Here is a 25,940-nt window from a genome sequence, read left to right as displayed (position 1 = left end):
TTCACATGCAGTTCCAATGCCAATCCCGACAATGATAGCTGATACGCAGGCTTCTCTTCTGTCAGTAATTCAGAAGGGAAGACATCATTGACTGCAAAGAGATGAGGTAACTGCTTTGCAGAACATATGGGCAGCACAGTGGCACAGTGCTTAGCACTGCTGCCTCACAGCGCCAGGGACCCGGGTTCGATTCCCGGCTTGGGCCACTGTCTGTGCGGGGTCTACACCTTCTCTCTGCATGGGTTTCCTCCAGGCCCTCTGGCTTCCTCCCACAGTCTGAAAGATGTGCCGGTTAGACGCTAAATTCTCCCTTGGTGTACCTGAACAGGAGTGTGGCGGATTTGCACTGTAACTTCATCGCCGCGTTAATGTCAGCCTACTTGCGATACTCGTAAATAAACTTTAAAGCTTTACTGCCCGCTGATGTCTCGGTCCCTAAAGGTGAGGATCCATGTAGAGGTTGGTCTTCACAGGCTGCCCTCTGGCATCTCTCCAAAGTGGGCATTCACCATGTGCCAGCCTTTGAGTGTTATGTGGGCACTCAATCAGGAGAGACTAACAGTTCTCAGCCGACGTCAGCACACATGCACACATACACGTGTCACATTGTGAATGCAAAGGGCATAAACAATCTGGCAGCAGTATTGAGTAATTCACCAATCAACACAGGAAGGTGTGAATGGGTTCCATCTCTCAGTGGCACACGAGAGCTGAAACCGAGGCACAGAAGAAATGGGAGACATAAGTAGAGTCGGGGAAGCAATGGCTGACTGGTATTATCGCTAAACTATTAATCCAGAAACTCATTCTGGGGACCCGGGTTCGAATCCCGCCACGGCAGATGGTGGAATTTGAATTCAATACAAAAATTTTGGATTAAGAATCTACTGATGAAACCATTGTCGGAAAAATCCATCTGGTTCCCTAATGTCCTTTAGGGAAGGAAATCTGCTGTCCTTATCCGGTCTGGCCTACATGTGATTCCAGAGCCACAGCAATGTAGTTCACTCTCAACTGCCCTGTGAAATGACTTAGCCAGCCACTCAGTTCAAGGGCAACTAGGGATGGACAATAAATGATGGCCGAGCCCATGTCCCACGAGTGAATTAAAAAAAGAGACATCATGTTATAGCTGTCTGATATAAGTCAGGCTTGATGGACCAATTTGTTGTCTCTTCTCAGCCAATCATAGAATCATAGAATCCTTACAGTGCAGAAGGAGGCCATTCAGCCCATCAAGTCTGCACCAACCCAATCCCACCCAGGCCCTATCCCCATGCATCTACCCTAACTGGTCCCCCTGTCACTAAGGGGTAATTTCACTTAGCCAATCCACCTAACCCACACATCTTTGGACACTAAGGGACAATTTAGCATGGCCAATCCACCTAACCTACACATCTTTGGACACTAAGGGACAATTTAGTATGGCCAATCCACCTAAACCACACATGTTGTAGGAGTGTGGGAGGAAACCGGAGCACCTGGAGGAAACGCACACAGACATGGGGAGAATGTGCAGATTCCACAAGGACAGTGGCCTGAGGCTGGAATTGAACCTGGGTCCTTGGCACTGTGAAGCAGCAGTGCTAACCACTGTGCCACCGTGCCACCTTATGGCTGTATTTTTAAAGCAAAAATCTGATTTGTCTTTCTCTATGTCCAAATTGGATGACTTCACACTTCCCCTTGAACTCCAGCTTTATAGTTGTACCCATTCAGTCCACGCCCGCACACCCCGCCCCCCTCCCCGGATAACTTCCTGCTCCAATCCACACAACTTCATGTGTCATGAGGCAGGTAGAATTAGGGACCTTGCGGTGAAGGATCCTCTTGGGGAGAGTGATCATTGTATGTGGAGTTCCTGGTGCAGATGGAGGAGGACAAAGTGGGTTCCCGGACACGCGTCCTCTGTTTGAATAGAGGGGAGTACGGTAGGATGAGAGAAGAATTGGTGAATGTGGACTGGGGGAGCGCGTTGGAAGGTAGATCTGCTGAGGAGCAGTGGAGGATCTTTAAGGAGATCTTTCTTGGTGCTCAGCAGAAATTTATTCCGATGGTTAAAAAGGACCGTAGGAGGAGAGGTAATAAGCCGTGGATAACGAAGGAGGTGAAGGAAAGTGTTAAATTAAAAGCAGAGGCGTTTAGAGTAGCTAAGAGTAGTGGGCGAGAAGCGGATTGGGAGAGGTTTAAATGTTAACAAAGATTGACAAAGAAGTTGATAAAGAAGGGTAGGAGAAACTATGAAGCTGGGCTAGCGCTTAATATAAAAAAGGATAGCAAGAGTTTTTATAAATATATAAAAAGGAAGAGGCTGGCTAGGGTGAACGTTGGTCCCTTAGAGGATGAGAAGGGGGACTTAGTGGTAGGGGATGGGGAAATGGCTGAGGTCTTGAATAACTTTTTTGTTTCGGTCTTCACGAAGGAGGACATGAATAATTTGCCGGATGTTAGAGATGGAAAGATGGTAGGACTGGAGGGTCTCGATGACATTACTGTTACTAGAGAGGTGGTGCTCGACAGACTGGAGGGGCTGATTGTGGACAAGTCCCCAGGACCGGATGGAATGCATCCGAGGGTCCTGAAAGAAATGGCGGAGGTGATAGTGGATGCCTTGGTGGTTATTTTCCAGACGTCGCTGGATTCCAGGGAAGTGCCAGAAGATTGGAAAACGACTAATGTTACGCCGTTGTTTAAGAAGGGTGCCAGGCAAAAGGCGGGGAATTATAGGCCTGTTAGTTTAACGTCTGTTGTAGGTAAAATGTTAGAATCCGTCATCAAGGAGGAAATAGCGAGGCATCTTGAGGGGAACTGCTTGATAGAGCAGACGCAGCACGGTTTCGTTAAAGGGAAGTCGTGTCTGACAAATTTACTGGAGTTCTATGAGGATGTGTCTAGGGCGGTGGATAGAGGAGAGCCGGTGGATGTGGTCTTTCTGGATTTTCAGAAGACGTTTGACAAGGTACCTCACAAGAGGTTATTGCAGAAGGTAAGGGGACATGGAGTTGGGGGTAGGGTGTTAGCGTGGATAGAGGACTGGTTGTCAAATAGGAGGCAGAGAGTGGGGGTCAATGGGTGCTATTCGGATTGGCGGATGGTGACTAGTGGAGTGCCCCAGGGGTCGGTGCTGGGGCCTCAGCTATTTACCATTTATATAGATGATCTGGAGGAGGGAACCGAGTGTAGGGTGTCGAAATTTGCTGATGACACCAAAATTGGTGGAAAGGCAAATAGTGCGGAGGGTGTGGAGAGTCTACAGAAGGATCTAGATAGGCTGGGTGAATGGGCCAGGAAATGGCAAATGGAATTTAATGTTGGCAAGTGCGAGGTGGTCCACTTTGGTAGGAAGAATGGTAGGAAGGATTATTACTTACGTGGAGAAAAACTGCAGCAGGCGACGGTGCAGAGGGACCTCGGGGTCCTTGTGCATGAGTCGCAAAAACCCAGCTTGCAGGTGCAGCAGGTGGTCAGGAAGGCGAATGGGATGCTGGCCTTCATAGTGAGGGGGATTGAATATAAAAGTAGGGAGGTCTTGCTGCGGCTGTATAGGGCATTAGTGAGGCCACAGCTGGAGTACTGTGTGCAGTTTTGGGTGCCGTACTTACGCAAGGATATTTTGGCCTTGGAGGGAGTGCAGAGGAGGTTTACTAGGCTGATGCCGGAGTTGAGGGGGTTGAGCTATGAGGAGAGGCTGAATAAATTAGGCTTGTACTCGTTAGAGTTTAGAAGAATGAGGGGAGATCTCATTGAGACGTATAAGATGATGAATGGGATGGATAGGATAGAGGTGGAGAGACTCTTCCCGCTCAGAAAGGATAGTAGGACTAGGGGGCACAGCCTCAAGATAAAGGGGGGGCGGTTTAGAACGGAGTTGAGGAGGAACTTCTTCACTCAAAGGGTGGTGAATCTCTGGAATTCTCTGCCCGTTGAAGTGGTGGAGGCTACCTCGCTAAATATTTTTAAGACGCGGGTTGATGGGTTTTTGATAAGAGAGGGGATTAAGGGTTATGGGGAGAGGGCGGGAATGTGGAACTGAGCCACGACGGATCAGCCATGATCTTATTGAATGGCGGGGCAGGCTCGAAGGGCTAGATGGCCTACTCCTGCTCCTATTTCTTATGTTCTTATGTTCATCTGTAAGAATGTGATCTGGAATAATATTAGATTTGGAATTTAAAAAAGCTAGTCAGGGAGCAAGGCCAGGGGACAGTCCTGAGTGGGGGCCCTTCTGGGGAGCACTGTTTAAAGGGGAAGGGGGTGGGGTTCCTTTATCCTTGAAGGGGAGGGTTCCCCCAATCCGTGGGGGGTGGTTTTCCCATGTCCATTCTGTGAGATGGGTTGCCCTGTGCATGTGGGGGACATCACCATGTAGGCGGGGGTGGTGGGCTCTCTATTTCTTATCGGAAATCAGTGAGCGCTTTAGAAAGGGAGCCCTGATCTCGGAATTCTCGGCATTGCTAGATTTTTCCCACCCCGCCAGCACAACAGCATTTATTTCAGAGTTCTCATTACCGCTGTACTGCTGTAAAGTCCTTTACATCCAATGAAGTACTTTCTGAAGTGTAGTCACTATTGAAATGGAGGAAATGTGGCAGCCAATTTGCACACAGCAAGATCCCACAAGCGGTAATGTGACAAATCACCCGAATAATGTGTTTGAGTGATGTTGACTCGAGTATAAATATTGGCCAGGACACAGGACACCAAGGAGAATTTCTCTGGCTCTTCAGAATAGCCATGATGTGGAGATGCCGGCGTTGGATTGGGGTAAACACAGTAAGAAGTCTCACAACACCAGGTTAAAGTCCAACAGGATGAAGGAGCAGCGCTCCGAAAGCTCGTGATTCCAAATAAACCTGTTGGACTTTAACCTGGTTTTTGTGAGTCTTCTGACAGCCCACCCCAGTCCAACGCCGGCACCTCCATCTCATTTGTAGAGGTTGTGACAGGAAGAAAACAGGGATCAGGAGGAGAAAGTGCTGGAAAATCTTGGCAGGTCTGGCAGCATCTGTGAGGAGAGGAAAGAGCTGATGTTTCAAGTCCAGATGACCCTTGTCAAATCCAAAGCAAAGCAGATTTCTCTCCTTACAGACGCTGCCAGACCTGTTGAGATTTTCCAGCATTTTCTCTCTTGGTTTCAGATTCCAGCACCCACAGTAATTTGCCTTTAACCTGGGATCAGGAGGAGTCTATCTGGCCTATCAAACCCTCCCTTTTAACTTACCACACGCAATCTATTCAACCATTTGGTCCGACCCTATTTACCTCCTCTCCGAAGGGAAAATTCCCCATAAATGCTTCCTGGTCCTCAGAAGTACTTCTGATTGACTTATACCATGGGAGCTAATAAAGCATGCAATCAAACTCCTGTACAGAATTTCCTATCAGATATAATATGATGCCATGAGCTAATGTTCGCCCCTGTAGAGTTAATGTACCAAACCCGACAAATTATACTAATAGCTTCTATACAGTAAACAAAATCAATACACAACAACAATTATTGATTCTGCAACCATGCGTAAAATCCTGCCATCTGGAGCAGTTTCCTTCACTCTGGTAAGAACAGGCCATTGGAGTACAATTCTGCTTTTCCCATTTGGATGTATTTTAATAAACTAAATGCCTGCAATTAATTATATAGGTCGCGGAGTTCTTGGCCCGCTGTTTCCATAGAAACCATACGCAGCGATGGCCATTGCTTGGAATAAAAAGGATTGAGGCCTTTCTATCTATTAGCGTCACCGACAAAGTATGATAATTACTTGGAATAATTAACATAATAGATCGCTCTGTTTCACTTTGAATACGAACGTACTTCATTTAATTGTTTTAGTTAATTGTAATTTGAACTAGATACTTGAGCTGGTACATTCCAAGGTCCCGGACTAAGTGCTGAGGGGCGCACGAGAGCTCGCTCAGCTGTTGCGAAGGCTCAATGGAGGAAGGCAACTCCAAAAGGCCCTTCTGTCACAGTACACTAAGGGACTTGGGAACTGCGTAAAACTCCTCGGGCTATATGCACCACAGAACATTTGACAGTAAATTTCAAGGTACGTTGCTGATATGAGTTGCAATTGCAAGTGCAGCGAAAAATCTCATGTACTGCAGTAAAAGAAATCCATCTCTTTTGCGCTTTGTGTAATGTTAAGTTGGAACTGTTATGAAAATGTACTTTTAGAACTCTACTGAAGGAGTGCTGCATTGTTAAAGATACTGGGCCTAATTCTCCGACCTCTCCCGCAGTTCTACAGCCCTGCTGCGGTGAATAAAGTTGTTGAAGAATCATAAGAGTCATCGAGGTTTACAGCATGGAAACAGGCCCTACGGCCCAACTTGTCCATGCCACCCTTTTTTTTAAACTCTAAGCTAGTCCCAATTGCCCACATTTGGCCCATATCCCTCTATACCCATCTTACCCATGTAACTGTCTAAACGCTTTTTAAAAGACAAAATTGTACCCACCTCTACTACTACCTCTGGCAGCTCGTTCCAGACACTCACCACCCTCCATGTGAAAACATTGCCCCTCTGGATACTTTTGTATCTTTCCCCTCTCAACTTAAAGTTAAAGTTTATTTATTAGTCACAAATTTATTTATTAGTCACTGTGAAAAATCCTTTTGCCGCCACACTCCTGTTTGGTTACCCTGAGGGAGAATTTAGCACGGCTAATGCACCGAACCATTTTGGACTGTGGGAGGAAACCGGAGTACCTGGAGGAAACCCACACAGACAGGGGGCAGAATGTACAAACTCCACACAGACAGTGACCCAAGCCGAGAATAAAACCCGGGTCCCTGGCGCTGTGAAGCAGCAGTGCTAATCACTGTATGAAGATTTGGCTGAGCTCCAAATTCTTTGTTGCCGTGGTCGGTGGCGGGGCCTGAATGGCTGGAAAATTGCGGCCACTATCTTCCAACAGAGACTTTAAGTGGTGTCGTAAGAGACCCTAGGGCACTTTTTGAAGAAGATAAGGGGAACAAAGAGAACAAAGAAAATTACAGCACAGAAACAGGCCCTTCGGCCCTCCAAGCCTGCACCAACCATGCTGACCCAACTGAACTAAAACCCCCTACCCTTCCAGGGACCATATCCCTCTATTCCCATCCTATTCATGTATTTGTCCAGATGCCCCTTAAAATTCACTATCGTATCTGCTTCCACTACCTCCCCCAGCAACAGTTTCAGACACCCACCCTCTGTGTAAAAAATCTGCCTCGTACATCTCCTTTAAACCTTGCCCCTCGCACCGTAAACCTGTGCCCCCTAGTAATTGACTCTTCCACCCTGGGAAAAAGCTTCTGACTATCCACTCTGTCCATGTCCCTCATAATCTTGTAGACTTCTATCAGGTCTCCCTTCAACCTCTGTCGTTCCAGTGAGAACAAACCAAGTTCCTCCAGCCTCTTCTCATCGCTAATGCCCTCCATACCAGGGCAACATCCTGGTAAATCTTTTCTGTACCCTCTCCAAAGCCTCCACATCCTTCTGGTAGTGTGATGACCAGAATTGAACACTGTATTCCAAGTATGGCCTCACTAAGGTTCTGTAAAGCTGCAGGGAAGGCCCTGGTCTACACTTACCCCTCAACTGATATTACTAACACAGATAATGTGATCATTCATCAGATTACAGTGTGTGGGAGTTTGCTGTTCACAAATTGGCTGCCACACTTCCCACCTTACACCAGCCATCACACTGCGAAAGTATTTCATTTGCTGGATAAGGCTTTGGCTCATCGCAAGGTTGTAAACAGGGCTGAGAAATGCAGGCTCTTTCTTTCCAGCTATCTGATCACTCGGCGTGACGACAGCAACTCATTTCAACCGCGGCTGAAGCAATGTTTCAAGCACGGTGCTGTTGCCAGGGACTTGGAGGTGCAGCCATCATACCACTGGAGACAAACAAACCGAGGTGGGCTGCCAGCCAGCAAGGCTTTTCTTTCCATCACTGCCCAGACAGCCCACCTCCACAATGTGACGCGTCTGTGATCACAACTTGCTTGCTCCTTCATTATACGCATTCTTGAAGATGTGAACTTGAAACTGCTTGCCCTACCCCCTGTTCTCCACTGTTGAAGACGCCTGCATGACAGGGACTTGGAGAAAAGCAAATCACTTAAGTTTGAGGCACTAATTAATGTCACGGTTATTAATTGCTCAGAAGCTCCTATGATGGTTAGAGTTACAACTTGTTCTAAAGAGGCCCGCTATGTCCCAAGGCAAATCATTAAATGGAGGGCTTGAAATGTAAAGCTGCTCAATGCCCCAACAGAGAAAGAGAGTGCCTCACAGTGCGAGGGACCCGGGTTCGATTCCCGGCTCGGGTCACTGTCTATGTGGAGTCTGCACATTCTCCCCGTGTCTGCGAGGGTTTCCTCCGGATGCTTCGGTTTCCTCCCAAAGTCCAAAGGTGTGCAGGAGATGGATTGGTCATGATAAATTGTCCCTTAGTGTCCCAAGATGTGCAGTTAAGTGGATTGGCCATGCAAAATTGCCCCTTAGTATCAGGGGGACTAGCTAGGGTAAATGCATGGTGTTATGGGGATAGGGCCTGGGTGGGATTGTGGTTGGTACAGACTCGATGGGCCAATTGGCCTCCTTCTGCTCTGTAGGACTATATGATTCTACAGAGCATTGTCGATCTCCTATTTCTGAAAAGAACAAATACTGTTTGCTCAACAGCCTGTTCCGTATCCAATTGTAGAACACAGGCTTAGAGCATGGACTAGGAGGGGCTTTCTAGCCTAATGGTTCCCAACTGGTGTGCCCCTAGTGTGAAAAAAGATTTAAAATTATTCAAAATTCAGGTAATTAAACTGAAACATTTTCTTAAGCTCTGTGGTTGGCATCTCCAAGACCTTTCACCTTCCAAACCCATGACCACTTCCATCTGGAAGGACAAGGGCAGCAGATACCTGGGAACACCACCACCTGCAAGTTCCCCTCCAAGCCACTCACCATCCTGACTTGGAAATATATCGGCCGTTCCTTCACTGTCGCTGGGTCAGAATCCTGGAATTCTCTCCCTAACGGCATTGTGGGTCAACCCAAAGAACATGGATTGCAGTGATTCAAGATGGCAGCTCACCACCACCTTCTCAAGGGGCAACTAGGGATGGGCAATAAATGCTGGACCAGCCAGCGACACCCATGTCCCATGAATGAAAACTTTTAAAAAACCTGACAAACCTTGGGCCTCCCGCGCCTGTGCCAGCTGGGATAGATTGGCACGTGCGTGGTTTAGATTTTTAACGTTGGTCAGGCATATCCGCGTGACCAATGGGACTTGAAGCTGAAGACAAAGATCCCACATGCCAGCACAAAAAGTGAAAACTCAAACACGGCGCAAAAATCCAGGAGAGGCGAGAGAGAGGCAAAAAAAAACACAGGCGAGAGGACAGGGAGATGTTAAAAATAAAGTTCCCAGTAAGGGAAGAAGATTGAGAAAATAGGGGGTGTGTCTTAACATTCTTTTATAGTGTAGAGACGTGCAATGACGGATGAAAGGTTGAGAACCACTGTTCTATCCCACTATGTCTGTTACTCTCACACACCGAGTACAATACGCTCTTAGCAGGAATTGTTCACAATCCATTTTGCAAAACGCCTCTCTGCCTCCAAAAGTGAAGCAAACATAAACTGGAGGGGGCACAGACTGTAAGGGATGTACAATCTTCCTTCCTTGATGATTCACAGCTTGGTATGGGTTCCGGCTCTGACCAAGACCGCAAGGAACTACAAAAGGTCATGAATGTAGCCCAGTCCATCACACAAACCAGCCTCCCATCCACTGACTCTGTCTACACTTCCCGCTGCCTCGGAAAAGCAGCCAGTATAATTAAGGACCCCACACACCCCGGACATTCTCTCTTCCACCTTCTTCCATCGGGAAAAAGATACAAAAGTCTGAGGTCACGCACCAACCAACTCAAGAACAGCTTCTTCCCTGCTGCAGTCAGACTTTTGAATGTTGCATTAAACTGATCTTTCTCTACACCCTAGCTATGACTGTAACACTACATTCTGCACCCTCGCCTTTCCTTCTCTATGAACGGTATGCTTTGTCTGTATAGCGCACAAGAGACAATACTTTTCACTGTATCCCAATACATGTGACAATAATAAATCAAATCAAATATTAAGCTGATCTTTCTCTATCCTATCCATTGACTCTGTCTACACTTCCCGCTGCCTCGGGAAAAGCAGCCAGCATAATTAAGGACCCCACGCACCCCGGACATTCTCTCTTCCACCTTCTTCCATCGGGGAAAACATACAAAAGCAAAGGTTTTTACTTTTTACAAGGTCACGTACCAATTAACTCAAGAACAGCTTCTTCCCTGCTGCCATCAGACTTTTGAGTGTTGCATTAAGCTGATCTTTCTCTACACCCTAGCTATGACTGTAACACTACATTCTGCACCCTCTCCTTTCCTTCTCTATGAACGGTATGCTTTGTTTGTATAGTGCGCAAGAAACAATACTTATCACTGTATCCCAATACATGTGACAATAATAAATCAAATCAAATCAAATTCCATGGTCTTAGCAGCTCAAGATTAAGCCTAACCAGAATTCTACTCAGTTCTTCTTAAAATGACTTCAAATGAACTGCTTTATTGTTAATCTCTGCTGCTTGGAGTCTATCTAAACCAGCTGATGTGGACCATATGGTGGTCTAGTGAGGCTACAGCCCTGAAATTTAAAGGCACTCAAGGGATGTGAGGGCCAGTGGGAGGCCACCAGGAACTGGAGAGAGTTCAGATATATGGAGAGATTGGAGAAGATTAAATCGGTCCTCTTTAAAGCAGAGAAGGTTTCAGGGAGTTTTACAATTCATAAGGTGTTTTAAAATTCCAAGAGTCTTTGGTCAGAGTTTAAAGGAGAAATGGTTTCCAGAGGCAGGAAGATCAGTTACCAAGGGGCACAGATTAAAGGTAACCGGTAAAACCTGCAGGGAGATGAGAATTTTTACTGCACAGCTCATAGGCTGGGCGAATGGGCCAGGAAATGGCAAATGGAATTTAATGTTGGCAAGTGCGAGGTGGTCCACTTTGGTCGGAATAATGGTAGGAAGGATTATTACTTACGTGGCGAAAAACTGCAGCAGGCGACGGTGCAGAGGGACCTCGGGGTCCTTGTGCATGAGTCGCAAAAACCCAGCCTGCAGGTGCAGCAGGTGGTCAGGAAGGCGAATGGGATGCTGGCCTTCATAGCGAGGGGGATTGAATATAAAAGTAGGGAGGTCTTGCTACAGCTGTATAGGGCATTGGTGAGGCCGCAGCTGGAGTACTGTGTGCAGTTTTGGGCGCCGTACTTACGCAAGGATATTTTGGCCTTGGAGGGAGTGCAGAGGAGGTTTACTAGGCTGACGCCGGAGTTGAGGGGGTTGAGCTATGAGGAGAGGCTGAATAAACTAGGCTTGTACTCGTTAGAGTTTAGAAGAATGAGGGGAGATCTCATTGAGACGTACAAGATGATGAATGGGATGGATAGGATAGAGGTGGAGAGACTCTTCCCGCTCAGAAAGGACAGTAGGACTAGGGGGCACAGCCTCAAGATAAAGGGGGGGCGGTTTAGAACGGAGTTGAGGAAGAACTTCTTCACTCAAAGGGTGGTGAATCTCTGGAATTCTCTGCCCGTTGAAGTGGTGGAGGCTACCTCGCTAAATATTTTTAAGACGCGGGTTGATGGGTTTTTGATGAGAGGGGATTAAGGGTTATGGGGAGAGGGCAGGAATGTGGAACTGAGCCACGACAGATCAGCCATGATCTTATTGAATGGCGGGGCAGGCTCGAAGGGCTAGATGGCCTACTCCTGCTCCTATTTCTTATGTTCTTATGAAGTGATCTGGAGTGCATTGTTTAAAAGGGCAGTGGAAGCAGATTAAGAACATATGAACTCGGAGCAGGAGTACGCCATCTGACCCCTCAAACCTGCTCTGCCATTCAATAAGATCATGGCTGATCTTTTTGTGGACTCAGCTCTACTTACCCGCCCGCTCACCATAACCCTTAATCCCTTTACTATTCAAAACTTTATCTATCCTTGCCTCAAAAACATTCAGTGAGGTAGTCTCAACTGGGCAGGGAATTCCACAGATTCACAACCCTTTGGGTGAAGAAGTTCCTCCTCAACTCAGTCCTAAACCTGCTCCCCCTTATTTTGAGGCCATGCCCCCTAGTTCTAGTTTCACACACCAGTGGAATCAACTTCTCTGCTTCTTATCTTATCTATTCCCTTCCTAATCTTATATGTTTCTATAAGATCTCCCGTCATTCTTCTGAATTCCAATGAGTACAGCCCCAGTCTACTCAGTCTCTCCTCATAATCCAACCCTCTCAACTCCGGAATCAATCTAGTGAATCTCCTAGCTCAACAGTGGCTTTCCAAAAGGAATTAAGTACAGAATTCTCCCATCCCATTTGTGGTGGGTTTGGTGGGAGGCAAGATCAGAGAACCTAACGAGAGCCACTGACGTAAGATCACATTGTAATTCTCCCAATTGGGGGGGGGGGGGGGGGGGGGGTTCATGGTGGGTCGGACTTCCCGTTGGCAGGTGGCGTGAATACTATTTGCATCTTACGAATGTTCATTAAAACAGCTGCCCGCCTGTGTCCTGTCAGGTCTTTCAATCTTCTATCACACCCAGCGGGCAATCATATCGGCGTGAAACCCAATTGCTAAAGGTGGCGTGGACAAGGTGGTCTTCAGTTCACCAGACTTTTGAGGGGAGGGCAATAACTTTCCGCCACATTGCTGTTCACCACTCTGCCGGGCAGGCAGGGTCCTGCCCTCCATCAGAGCGGTTCCTGCCCTGCCAAGGTCCCGCCAAGCTGGTCGTCATGGACAGCACTGTGTTACTAGACCCATGTACTCTCCTGTGTCACTGTCCCAGATCAGTGCCGCTCCTGGGGTTGGGGAGTACAGGGGTCTCCTTGTCCCCTGGTGCCACACCAGTGTCTATCTGGACAGCATGGTGCTGTGGGACTCATGGACCCTCCTGTGTCACTGTCCCGGATCAGTACCGTGCCTGGGGTTGGGGAGTACAGGGGTCTCCATGTCTCCTGGTGCCACACCAGTGCCTACCTGGACAGCACGGTGCTGTGGGACTGATGCAGCCACCACAACAGAGGTCTGAAGTTCAACCGGGGGTAGAATGCGAGACTGACATTGGCAAGGGGGCAACTTAGAAGGAGGGCTGTGCAAGGAGGGGGGAGCAAGGGCGAGGGTTCACGTAGACAGGCAGAAGGGCAAGGATGAAGAAGACAAGCAATGGAAGGCAGGGGGAAGACCGAGGGGAGGGAAGCTGGTCCCCTGACAAGGCCACATGAAAAGCTCACAAACAAGGGGGTCAAAGGGATAACACATTGTTTACTGGGAGGGGCTGGATGAAGACTCCAGAGGCATTGGGCAGAGGTAAAAGTGGGGCCATTGGCTCCTTGCAGGTGATGGACTCGGTGGTGGTGGAGGTTGAATTGAGGAACAGACTTCCTCTTAAGGTTCCCTCTGGGTTGCTGACATCCGACACGGTCTGGTGAAGACAGCGAGCTAGAGAGAGTGATGGGAGTGTGCTGGACTGGTGTTTAAATATGGTACCAGGACCTTCAATTTGCCAATCCCATTCTACCAATAAGGAGCCATACTTGTAGAGGGCAAAGATCAGTGAAGTTACTATAGCAACCACAACAATGCATTCACATAGCACCTTTAACATAGAAGGAAAGTTGTCCAGGTATTTAATATGTATAAGGAGTTGGAGGTTCAGCCAGGAAGACAGAGCTTCCAAAATCTTGGTCGAAAAATAGATTTTGAGAAAGTTATTTTTGAAAAAGAGGGAGCAATTCATAGAATCCCTACAGCGCAGAAGGAGGCCATTCAGCCCATTGAGTCTTCACCGACCACAATCCCACACAAGCCTTATTCCCGTAACGCCACATATTTACTCTTCTAATCCCCCGACACTAGGGTCAATTTAGCATGGCCAATGCACTAACCTGCACATCTTTGGACTGTGGGAGGAAACCAGAGCACCCGGAGGAAACCCACACAAACACGGGATTGAACCTGGGTCCCTGGCACTGTGAGGCAGCAGCACTAACCACTGTGCCACCGTGCCGCCCAACATAGAACCTTACAGTACAGAAGGAGGCCATTTGGCCCATCAAGGCTGCACTGTCCACAATCCCACCCAGCCCCTATCCTCATGCACTTACTCTAGCTGGTCCCCCGCCACTAAGGGGCATTTTAGCATGACCAATCCACCTAACCTGCACATCATTGGACACGAAGGGGCAATTTAGCATGGCCAATCCACCTAACCTACACATCTTTGGACACTAAGGGGCAATTTAGCATGGTCAATCCACCTAACCTGCACATCTTTGGACACTAAGGGGCAATTTAGCATGGACAATCCACCTAACCTGCACATCTTTGGACACTAAGGGGCAATTTAGCATGGACAATCCACCTAACCTGCACATCTTTGGACACTAAGGGGCAATTTAGCATGGCCAATCCAGCTAACTTACACATCTTTGGACAATAAGGGACAATTTAGTATGGCCAATCCACCTAACCTGCACATTTTTGGACTGTGGGAGGAAAACCGAAGCAAACCCATGCAGACACGGGGACCACATGCAAACTCCACACAAGCAGTGACCCAAGGCTGGAATTGAACCCGGGTCCCTGGCGCTGTAAGGCAGCAGTGCTAACCACTGTGCCACCATGCCACAGTGGAAATCGTTCCAACAATTAGAAGCGAGGCACCTTTTGATCAGAAACATTCTTTGTCATCCGGATATTACAGCAGGGCTGCTTATAAAAGCAGTCAGAGCACTTTATAAAATTTCACTTTAATGCAGAAAATTTAAAAATGCAATTTTGGAAATGAAAAGACCACTCCTCCAATGCACAGACAACCATTTTCCCTCCCTTTGGTGTGCGGAATATGTACGAAGTTATCACAAGCTCTGTTCATGCAAGTTAAAATCCTTTGAAATCAAACGACTGACACAGTTTCCAATCTTTTTCTCCTGCATTACAAGATTCTTGTACGCCATCTTAAACCTTGGGGGACACTTGCTGCTCAAATCAAAGTTACAATATGGTTACAGCTCATTTTAGAGAGAAGATATGAAGAGAATATTTTAGCGCATCTGAAGAAGGATTCCACAGCGTGGGGACAGATGGCAGAATCCCACAGTAATGTGCATCCTCAGATACTTAACAGGCAGTCCTTTTTCTGCTGAAAGATTTGTTGACAAAATCAAGAAGGCAGATTATACCTGAATGGCTGTAAAGAGGGGCGTGTGCAAAGGGATCTGGGTGTCCTTGTGCACCAGTCACTAAAGGTAAGCATACAGGTGCAGCAGGCGGTAAAGAAGGCAAATGGTATGTTGGCCTTCATTTTGAGTACAGGAGCAGGGATGTGTTGTTACGATTATACAGGGCCTTGGTGAGGCCACACCTAGAGTATTATGTGCAGTTTTGATCTCCTTTTCTGAGGAAGGATATTCTTGCTCTCGAGGGAGTGCAGTGAAGGTTTACCAGGCTGATTCCAGGGGGACTGATGTATGAGGAGAGATTGACTCGGTTAGGATTGTTTTCACTGGAGTTCAGACGAATGAGGGGGGAATCTCATAGAGATTTATAACACTCTAACAGGACTCGACAGGGTAGATGCAGGGAGGGGGTTCCCGATGGTGGGGGGAGTCCAGAACCAGGGGTCACAGTCTGAGGATTCGGGGTAGACCATTTAGGACGGAGGTGAGGAGACATTTCTTCACCCGGTGAGCCTGTGGAATTCATTCCCACAGGAAGTAGTTGATGCCAAAACATTGAATGTATTCAAGAGGCGGCTGGATATCGCACTGGGGGCGAATGGGATCAAAGATTTTGGAGAGAAAGTATTGAGTTGGACAATTATGATAAGAACATAAGAACTACGAGCAGGAGTAGGCCATCTGGCCCCTTGCTCCACCATTCAGTAAGATCATGGCTGATCTTTTCGTGGACTCAGCTCCACTTACCCGCCCGCTCACCCTTAATTCCTTTACTGTTCAAAAATATATCTATCCTTGCCTTAAAAACATTCAATGAGGTAGCCTCAACTGCTTGTGATGAATGGCAGAGCAGGCTCGAAGGGCCAAATGGCCTCCTCCTATCTTCTATGTTTCTAAGTCTCAATTCAATCGAATCAACTTGAAGTATTCATCAGAAACACGCTGTGTGCGCTCAAAAGAGAAAGACAGGCGACTCCCCAGAGCTGGTGTCTCTGTAATTTTCACAACAGGTTATTAATAACGTGCACATTAACACATTGGCGGACGAGCGCCCCATCTAGCACTTTAACAAAGCTATTAATCCAGTTCAAATAGTGTGCAAATTGTGGAACAAAAGGAGTTTGAGTGAATGCTTTATTACGAGGGGTGAGAGGATAGAGTCATGACGATAGACTTGAAAAAATAAGGGCAAAGGGCCTCTTCTGCGCTGTAGTGTTCTGTGATTCTGTGACGTGGAGTCACTCAGTACGGACACTGATCTCAGAGAATCGCAGCAGGCATGAAAAACAGATGCAAGCTGCCAGCCCCAAATCCCCCTTCCCCCCTACAATAAAAAGCTGACATGCCCAGGTAGTAGGTATCGGGAAAACTAGGTCCCCTAGTCTCTTGTCACTGGAGGCAGACACTTTATTTGTTAGAAAGGGAAAGTTGAGGTGAAATCATACTGGGTGACATACTGGTCCAAACATTTAACAGGTTAGGATGAAACCCTTTTGTCAGCTGTGGCTGAGCTACTGGACAAAACGAACAAAAAAGTCTTGCGATGTGAGTGAAACAAGCACAGCACGATCCCAAGCAAACACAGCCTCATCAACTAGCTGTATTCAATAAAAACATATATGTAGACAAGGCACAAATATGAATGGGGGATAATGGGAGTTCACAGCACACTAAAAGTGAGACAATTGGCAGTAGCTCCAATTACTTCAATGACTTCTATTTTAAAATATTTATGATTCCTGCCTTAACACTTCAAACTAAGTGCAAAGTAATCAGGTACGGGGCAACACCATTTGCAACTTTCACGTTCAGAGCTCCAATATTTGGGCATAATTACTTCAGAAAACCACTTCTGTGAAGAGGCACGGCTCTCGGAATTAAGCAGCATTTGTATAACCTTAAAAATTGCAGGTCTGCCTTCAGAAGCGTGCATCGCGCAATGAAAAGCAGAAAACCAACTGAACTGCCTGTACATTGGCTCAAACCACTCTTTCTCTTCTTCACCAGGACAACAGATGGAAGTGGACAGGTGAGCAAGCTGGGTCGGATGTGGCAAAAAGCGTTGATTCCAACAAATATATTTTTAAACATTTTGTGCAGTGGGCACATTTAAAGTTGATTTATTAGTCACAGGTAGGCTTACATTAACGCTGCAATGAAGTTACTGTGAGAATCCCCCTAGTCGCCACACTCCTGCTCGGGTACACTGAGGGAAAATTTAGCATGGCCAATCCACCTCACCCACGTCTCTGGACTGTGGGAGAAAACCAGAGTACCCAGAGGAAACTCACGCAGATACAGGGAGAATGTGCAAACTCTACACAGTGACCCAAGCTGAGAATTGAACCCGGGTCTCTGGTGCTGTGAGGCAGCAGTGCCAAGCACTGTGCCACTGTACTGCCCCAAGCTTGATCTACAAGCCTTATTTCCTGTGGCCACAATCCTTGATCATGCTTTTGCAAAATAATTTGCAAAAATATTTCTCATTATGAGTTGGTAAGTCAACATTTCTCTTTTACTTTTGTTATTTCAACTGTCACGCTGTAATTACAGGCTTTGGCCATTCACTGTCTCTGTAAGAACTAGGAGCAGGAGTAGCCATCTGGCCTCTTGAGCCTGCTCTGCCATTCAATAAGATCATGGCTGATCTTTTCGTGGGCTCAGCTCCGCTTACGGCACAGTGGCACAGTGGTTAGCATTGCTGCCTCACAGCCCCAGGGACCCAGGTTCAATTCCTGGCTTGGGTCACTGTTTGTGTGGAGTCTGCATGTTCTCCTCGTGTCTGCATGGGTTTCCTCCGGGTGCTCTGGTTTCCTCCCACAGTTCGAAAGACGTGCTGGTTAGGTGGATTGGCCACGTTAAATTCTCCCTCGGTGTTCCCGAACAGGAGTGTGGCGACTAGGGGATTTTCACAGTAACTTCACTGCAGTGTTAATGTAAGCCTACTTGTGACTAATAAATAAACTTTACCCTTAATTCCTTTACTGATCAAAAATCTATCTATCCTTGCCTTAAAAACATTCAATGAGGTAGCCTCAACTGGGCAGGGAATTCCACAGATTCACAACCCTTTGTGTGAAGAAGTTCCTCCTCAACTCAGTCCTAAATCTGCTCCCCCTTATCTTGAGGCTCTGCCCCCTAGTTCTAGTTTCACCTGCCAGTGGAAACAACCTCCCTGCTCCTATCTTATCTATTCCTTTCATATGTCTCACACGTTTCTACAAATTTACTTTTTTTTAAGTCACAAGTAAGGCTTACCTTAACACTGCAATGAAGTTACTGTGAAATTCCCCTAGTCGCCACACTCCGGCACCTGTTTGGGTCAATGTACCCTAACCAGCACGTCTTTCGGACTGTGGAAGGAAACGGGAGCACCCGGTGGAAACCCACGCAGACACGAGGAGAATGTGCAAACTCCACACAGACAGTGACCCAAGCCAGGAATCGAACCCGGGTCCCTGGCGCTGTACTTGGAGGATTGTAAACCAAGATTGAGCCTTAGAAGGAGTTAGTTATCAGATGGAAGGGCGAGATTCCAAAGTGTCAGCGTCGCTCTTACCTATTACTCAAAAGTATCTGAACATTGCATCCAACAAGGTAGTTCTATCGGCAACTCAGAAGTGTTTAAGAAATGTTAGAACATAAGAACATAAGAACATAAGAAATAGGAGCAGGAGTAGGCCATCTGGCCCTTCGAGCCTGCCCCGCCATTCAATAAGATCATGGCTGATCTGTCGTGGCTCAGTTCCACTTTCCCGCCCTCTCCCCATAACCCTTAATCCCCTCTCTTATCAAAAACCCATCAACCCGCTTCTTAAAAATATTTAGCGAGGCAGCCTCCACCACTTCAACGGGCAGAGAATTCCAGAGATTCACCACCCTTTGAGTGAAGAAGTTCCTCCTCAACTCCGTTCATTCAAAATAATTACCCAGCAATGTTTGATCAGGCGTGCAGTTTTTCTGTGCTTGATGTATTGTAAATGTTCAATCATCATTTGTTGAAACCAATATAGAAACCGATCAGTGTCAGATCGCAACAAAAAATTGAGGTGATGTCATATAGTGGTGGATTGATCCGAACCAAAAATAATAGCATTTCTAAACCTCTCAACACCATGATTTCTGATCTATGTGGAGACTGCCACAACAAGGTGAGGGCACTTGAATCATCGACAATCATCCAATATTTAAAGTCTTCGAAAGGAAACATGAACTTCAAAACAGAAATTTGACAATTATGACAAGCACAGGTCTGGATGTTCTGTCGGGTAAAAGGTGCTACATATAGCATCTATTTATTGATCGCTTATCTAATTGTTTCTCTCACCTCTGAGTAAGAAGATTGTGGGCTTAAGTTCCACTCCAAAGACTTGAGCTCAATATCTAGATTGGCACTTCTGGTGCTGTACTGAGGGAGCAGTGCACTGCTGCCTTTGGACAAGACCCTAAACCAAGACAGCTCTCCCAGCAGGATGTTAAAAGATCCCACAGCGCTGTTTCCACGAAGAGCACTGCTCCCCCTAGTGACCTGGCCAATTGGAGCCTAATTTTGTGATTTTCGCTGAGGGATCATAGAATCCCTACAGTACAGAGGAGGCCATTCAGCCCATCGAGCCTGCACTGACAACAATCCCTCCCAGACCCTATCCCCTTTCCCCACACATTTGCCCCGCTAATCCCTCTAACCTACACATCCCGGGACACTAAGGATCAATTTAACATGGCCAATCCACCTAACCTGCACATCTGGACTGTGGGAGGAAACCCATGCAGACACAGGGAGAACATGCAGACCCCACACAGACAGTGACCGAGGCTGGAATCGAACCCGGGTCCCTGGAGCTGTGAGGCAGCAGTGCTAACCATTGGTCATTATAACATTGCTGTTTGATTGGTTGCCATGTTTCCTTGCATTGCAGTAGCTACTACATTTTAAGTTTATTTATCAGTGTCTCAAGTAGGCTTACATTAACACTGCAATGAAGTTACTGTGAAAATCCCCTAGTCGCCACACGCCTGTTCGGGTACACTGAGGGAGAATTTAGCACGGCCAATGCACCTAACCAGCATGTTTCTAGGACTGTGGGAGGAAACCAGAGGAAACCCATGCAGGCACAGGGAGAATGCACACAGACAGTGACCCAAGTCAGGAATCGAACCCATATCCCTGGCTTTGTGAGGCAGCAGCACTAACCACTGTGCTACTGTGCCGCTCGAGTCCCAATAGAGATCATCGCAAGATATGAGTTCATTGCATTAACACGCACATCTTTTGGACTGTGGGAGAAAACCGGAGCACCTGGAGGAAACCCATGCAGACACGGGGAGAATGTGCAGATTCCACACAGACACTGACCCAAGTTAGGAATCAAACCTGGGTCCCTTGCACTGTGAGGCAGCAGTGCCAAACACTGTGCCACCGTGCCACCATGGCAAAAGTACTTCATTGGCTGTAAAGTACTTTGAGACATCAGGAGATGTAAAAGACACTAAGAAGATGTAAGCCTTTCTTTTTTTTTTCATTTGCAACCAAATCAGTACAAAGGGACTGAAATCCTAACTGAAGTGACCCAAAATCCAGGCTCTCCTCAAACAAAAGCAAACATTAATCCTTTCAGAGAATTATTCTTCCATTTGATCAATCTCTTTACTTTGTACCTCACCGAGCTCAGATAGACTGCCAAGTCCTTTGTAATATAGTGAAATGTATTGGATTAAATGCATTCAATGCTTGCATTGTGACCAAGTCATGAATGCAATAAAGTCTGCATTTAACTGGTGATAGATAATTTCCAGGAACTAATTCTCCCAGGCTGTAAACCTGGGGGATTTCCCGCTGCCATTCGCAGCGTCTTATCAGATGGGATCCTCCCATCTAAGTTCTGCATTACGAATAACATGCTGGCCAGCCCCGCTGTTCCGAGACCAAGCTGCCATTTTTAAAGGGTGACCTGATCTCCATGCTTGTGGGACCACCCCCCCAACAAAAAAAAATGGTGGGCCTCACACTGAACAGGGGAGCACCACCAATCCCTCACCAAAGAGGGCATCCTTCCCCCCATGAATAAGGGTACCCAAACACCACAAAGGCATGAAGATGGCCCAACACACACCCTCCCCACTCAGACCCCCCCCCCCACTCAGCCGCCTCCCCCCAACTCGGCCCCGTCTTCCCTCAGATCCCCTACTCAGCCCCCTTCAGGCCAATGCACCTTGGCAGTGCCAATAGTGCACTGCCCCCTGGCACTGATACCCTGGCTTGGCATCTTGGGCCCATGGGGATTCAAGGAGTTCCAGTGGCCATTTGCCCCTCGGCTGATGCCAGGCCGCAGAGGAAGGGTCCATCAAGGGTCTTGGAGGTTGGTTGGACTCGAACTGGGGGGGCAAGGGGTTGATCTTGCCACTCTCTGCTGGCATGACTGCACTGACCCTTCTAGCCCTGAAGATTACCCCGCGTGGTGATTTCAGGCAGACTCTGTGGTCAATTTGTGCATTCCTGCCTGTCAGCTGTGCAAATTCTGAAGTGGCCAGGTCACTTCCATCTCCATTTACACCCCTCCCCATCCCCACCTATTTCCACCCCCCTCTCACCCCGCAAGCCTCCCCTCTTGGTCACCTGGCAGGACTTTTGCAGCAGCAAAGTTGTCATAGGAAAGGATGTCCCGAAGCATGGTACATCGGGGAGACCATGCAGACACCACGACAACGGATGAATGAACACTGCTCGACAATCACCAGGCAAGACTGTTCCCTTCCTGTTGGGGAACACTTCAGCGGTCACGGGCATTCGGTCTCTGATCTTTGGGTAAGCGTTCTCCAAGGCAGCCTTCATGACACACGACAGCGCAGAGTCGCTGAGCAGAGACTGATAGCCAAGTTCCACACACATGAGGACGGTCTAAACCGGGATCTTGGATTCATGTCACACTATCTGTAACCCCCATGACTTGTCTGGGCTTGCAACATCTCATTTACTGTCCCGTCTGGAGACAATACACATCTCTTTAACCTGTGCTTAATGCTCTCTCCACTCACATTGTCTGCATCTTTAAGACTTGATTAGCTGTAAAGTCTCGCATTCTGATCAGTATTCTGTAAACTGAGTGTGTGTCTTTATATTGCCCTGTTTGTGATCAGAACTCCCCACTCACCTGACAAAGGGGCAAACCCCGAAAGCTAGTGGTGTTTACTACCAAATAAACCTGTTGGACTTTAACCTGGTTTTGTGAGACTTTTTACTGTGTTTGCCCTTAAAGGGACAATCACCACACAATTGACCCCAGAACTTTCTGACTCAGAGTGCTACCTACTGAGCCATGGCTGACACTTTACAATAAAACATGTTTGACAAAGGCTTCACTTTCTGAGCGTACAATTTTTTAATCCGCTCGTTCACATAAGGAACATTTGAGGGGGGAAATCAGCAGCATTGAGCAATGCCGTGGTTACGATCAGACTGGGCATTCCTGAGCCAATTTCAGCCTGAGGTTTGTCTGATGGTTGGCAGACTGGGCAGGACACAGCGTTCTGGATCTGCTGGAGGGACAACTGTAATTGCCAAGGTGTTGACTGGTGAAATTCTGACCAGTGCAAGCGCTGATTTGCCAATTGTGATATTAAACCCTGTTTGCATTCCATTGCTGGTGCTTCGTCACCAGGGTTCAGTCGATGAGTGAACTGGAAATATAAGACAGTGGCCAATAAATATAGTGAGGGATTCAGGAGCGACTTGTTTAGCCAGAGTGATGGGAATGTGCAATTGGCCGCCACAAGGGTAGTGATGCAAGATGACTAGGAAACATTAACTTAAATGGAAACTAGATAAAGATTGGAAAGATATGCCCTCCGAGGAAGAAGCTACAAGGTGGGATGAACCTTGTGTGGAGTGTAAACAATTGTACTGTCTGCAAAGAATTTACATTTATTGAATGTATTATAATGTATAGTGCGCAAGAAACAATACTTTTCACTGTATCCCAATACATGTGACAATAATAAATCAAATATTAAGTTGATCTTTATCTACAATACTTACAAAAGTATTGCAAACATTATAATGCAAACATTATAACAGGAGATAAGTTTATTTGTTAGTGTCACAAGTAGGCTTACATTAACACTTCAATGAAGTTACTGTGAGAATCTCCTAGTCGCCACACTCCTGTTCGGGTACACTGAGGGAGAATTTAGCATGGCCCAATGCACCCTAACCAGCATGTCTTTCAGACTTGGGAGGAAATTGGAGCTCTCGGTAGAAACCCACGCAGACACGGGGTGAACGTATAAACTCCACACAGAAAGGGCCCCAAGCCGGGAATCGAGCCAGGTCCCTGTTGCAGTGAGGCAGCAGAGCTATTCATTGTGGGAGCAACTTCGACTTTGACCAATAATGTAAAAACAAGCAATGTCCTGCTCAATATAGATGACTTTTCAAAGTCAAAGTTACTCGCCAGAATACTGATCGCCTTTGGGATACAAACTCTCAAGGCAAAGGAAGAGTTCCAGGACTGTGGTACCTATTGGTTGAATGAGTTGGACTGAACTGGATTCAATCTTCATTCAACTAATTGAGTCAGTTTCATGCTATTAATTTGTCACATGAAGTGATTTGGTTTAGGTGACTGTCCAAAGTTAATCTGCCATTAATCGAATGCATAAATAATAATGGAGTTCAAATTAAAATGTATTACTTTGATTGAAATTTCTATCATGTTTCAAAGGCAAAATTGGAAAGAGAGGGACAAGTTTGCATGCAGAAGCGATTCTAGAAATGGGAGTCATGAATCATAGCATCATAGAACTCCGACAATGCAGAAGGAGGCCATTCAGCCCATTGAGTCTGCACTGACCACAATCCAATCCCCGTAACCTCACATATTTACCCTACTGATCCCTCTGACTTACGCATCCCAGGACACTAAGGGTCAATTTAGCATGGCCAATCCACCTATCCTGCACATCTTTGGACACTAAGGGGCAATTTAGCATGGCCAATCCACCTAACCTATACATCTTTGGACACTAAGGGGCAATTTGTCATGGTCAATCCCCCTAACCTACACATCTTTGGACACTAAGGGGGAACTTAACATGGCCAATCCCCCTAACCTGCACATCTTTTGGACTGTGGGAGTAAAACAGAGCACCCGGAGGAAACCCAAGCAGACATGGGGAGAACGTGCAGACTCCACACAGACAGTGACCCAGCCCGGGTCCCTGGCGCTGTGAGGCAGCAGTGCTAACCACTGTGGCATTGTGCTGCCGGTCCATCTTAAATGGCTTTATGAAGTTACTCATTTGTAACTACATTCTCAGTGCATTTACTCACAGAGGAGTATACCTTTGTTTAGATGAAGCAAATACATTGAAAATGCACCCATTTAATAGCAATGAAAAGTGTTTAAGGACGGTGGGAGTTTAGTCTCTTCGCTGATCATGTAGAATCCTATCAACAAGCAAGGAGTCCTAAATTTAAGTTAGTGTCAATTTTCAGTTGACCTTTCCCCATTGTCTATTTTAGAGGATAAGGCCTAGATGGGATTGTTGTCAATGCAGGCTTGATGGGCCAAATAGCCTCCTTCTGCATTGTAGGATTCCACGATTCTATCCCAAAGGAGCTTCACAGAAGAACTATAAAGAAAGGTATGACACCTGACACATGAGGAGATATTTGGTCAGATGACTAAAAGTTTGGTCAGGGATGTGTGTTTTAAGGAGTATTTTAAGGAGGAGAGACGGGAAGAAGCAGAGAATTGTCAGGAGGGAATTCCAGAGTTCAGGGCCCCAGCAGCTGAAGGTGCAGCTACCAATGTTCGAGTGATCAAAATCGGTGATGTGCAAGAGCAGGGCCCATGAGAGGAGGGTGTGGATGGCACCAAACACCAGAGATGATAGCGTGTCTCCATGTTTTTCATCTGCCAGACTGAGCAGCCACTTAAAGAAAATGCAACCGTCAGGCTGAGAGTTCCGATTTCTTTAAATCCGGTCTGTCAGTGTCAATTTTACCAGATGCTGCACTGCTGCTTCTGATCTTCGGGCAGCATTGTGGGTCTGGTTTCTCTTTTGAAAAGCCAGTCAGAAAACCGCAAAGCTGTCCGAAGGTCAGCAACTGTCAAATCCCTGTAGCTTTATAATCAGTTGGATGGGGTGTGTGTGTGTGTGTGTGTGTGTGTGTGTGTGTGTGTGTGTGTGTGTGTGTGTGTGTGTGTGTGTGTGTGTGTGTGTGTGTGTGTGTGTGTGAGAGAGAGAGAGAGAGGGTGTAGTGGGGAGTTGAGGGAGGTGAGAGGGAATGGGGGATAAGTTGGAGAAGGGTTGAAGGGAGGTTGGGGAAGATTGTAGGGGGTGTTGGGGTGGAGTTTGGGGGGCAGATTGGAGACAATTGTGGGGAAGTTTAGCTAGAGTTGAACAGTTTTGTAAATGTAGTGACTTCTTTGTAGCCACTTTCCTAACATTAGCTAATTTCTCTGAGATGAATTAACTTTAGGGAATCACTATTTAGCCTCCAATTTCACCCTTGCTGCAGTCACTCAGCCTGCCGTATACATGTGTCACAAGAGAAGGGCAATACCTATATTTACACAGCACCTTTCACATTGGCTCAAATCACCTAACAGCTAATTAAATACCTTTGAATTACAGTCACTGT

This window comes from Carcharhinus amblyrhynchos, chromosome X, assembly GCF_965287045.1.
Source record: "Carcharhinus amblyrhynchos chromosome X, sCarAmb.v2.hapA, whole genome shotgun sequence".
Lineage (NCBI taxonomy): Eukaryota > Metazoa > Chordata > Chondrichthyes > Carcharhiniformes > Carcharhinidae > Carcharhinus > Carcharhinus amblyrhynchos.
Note: the sequence above shows the minus strand (reverse complement) of the source record.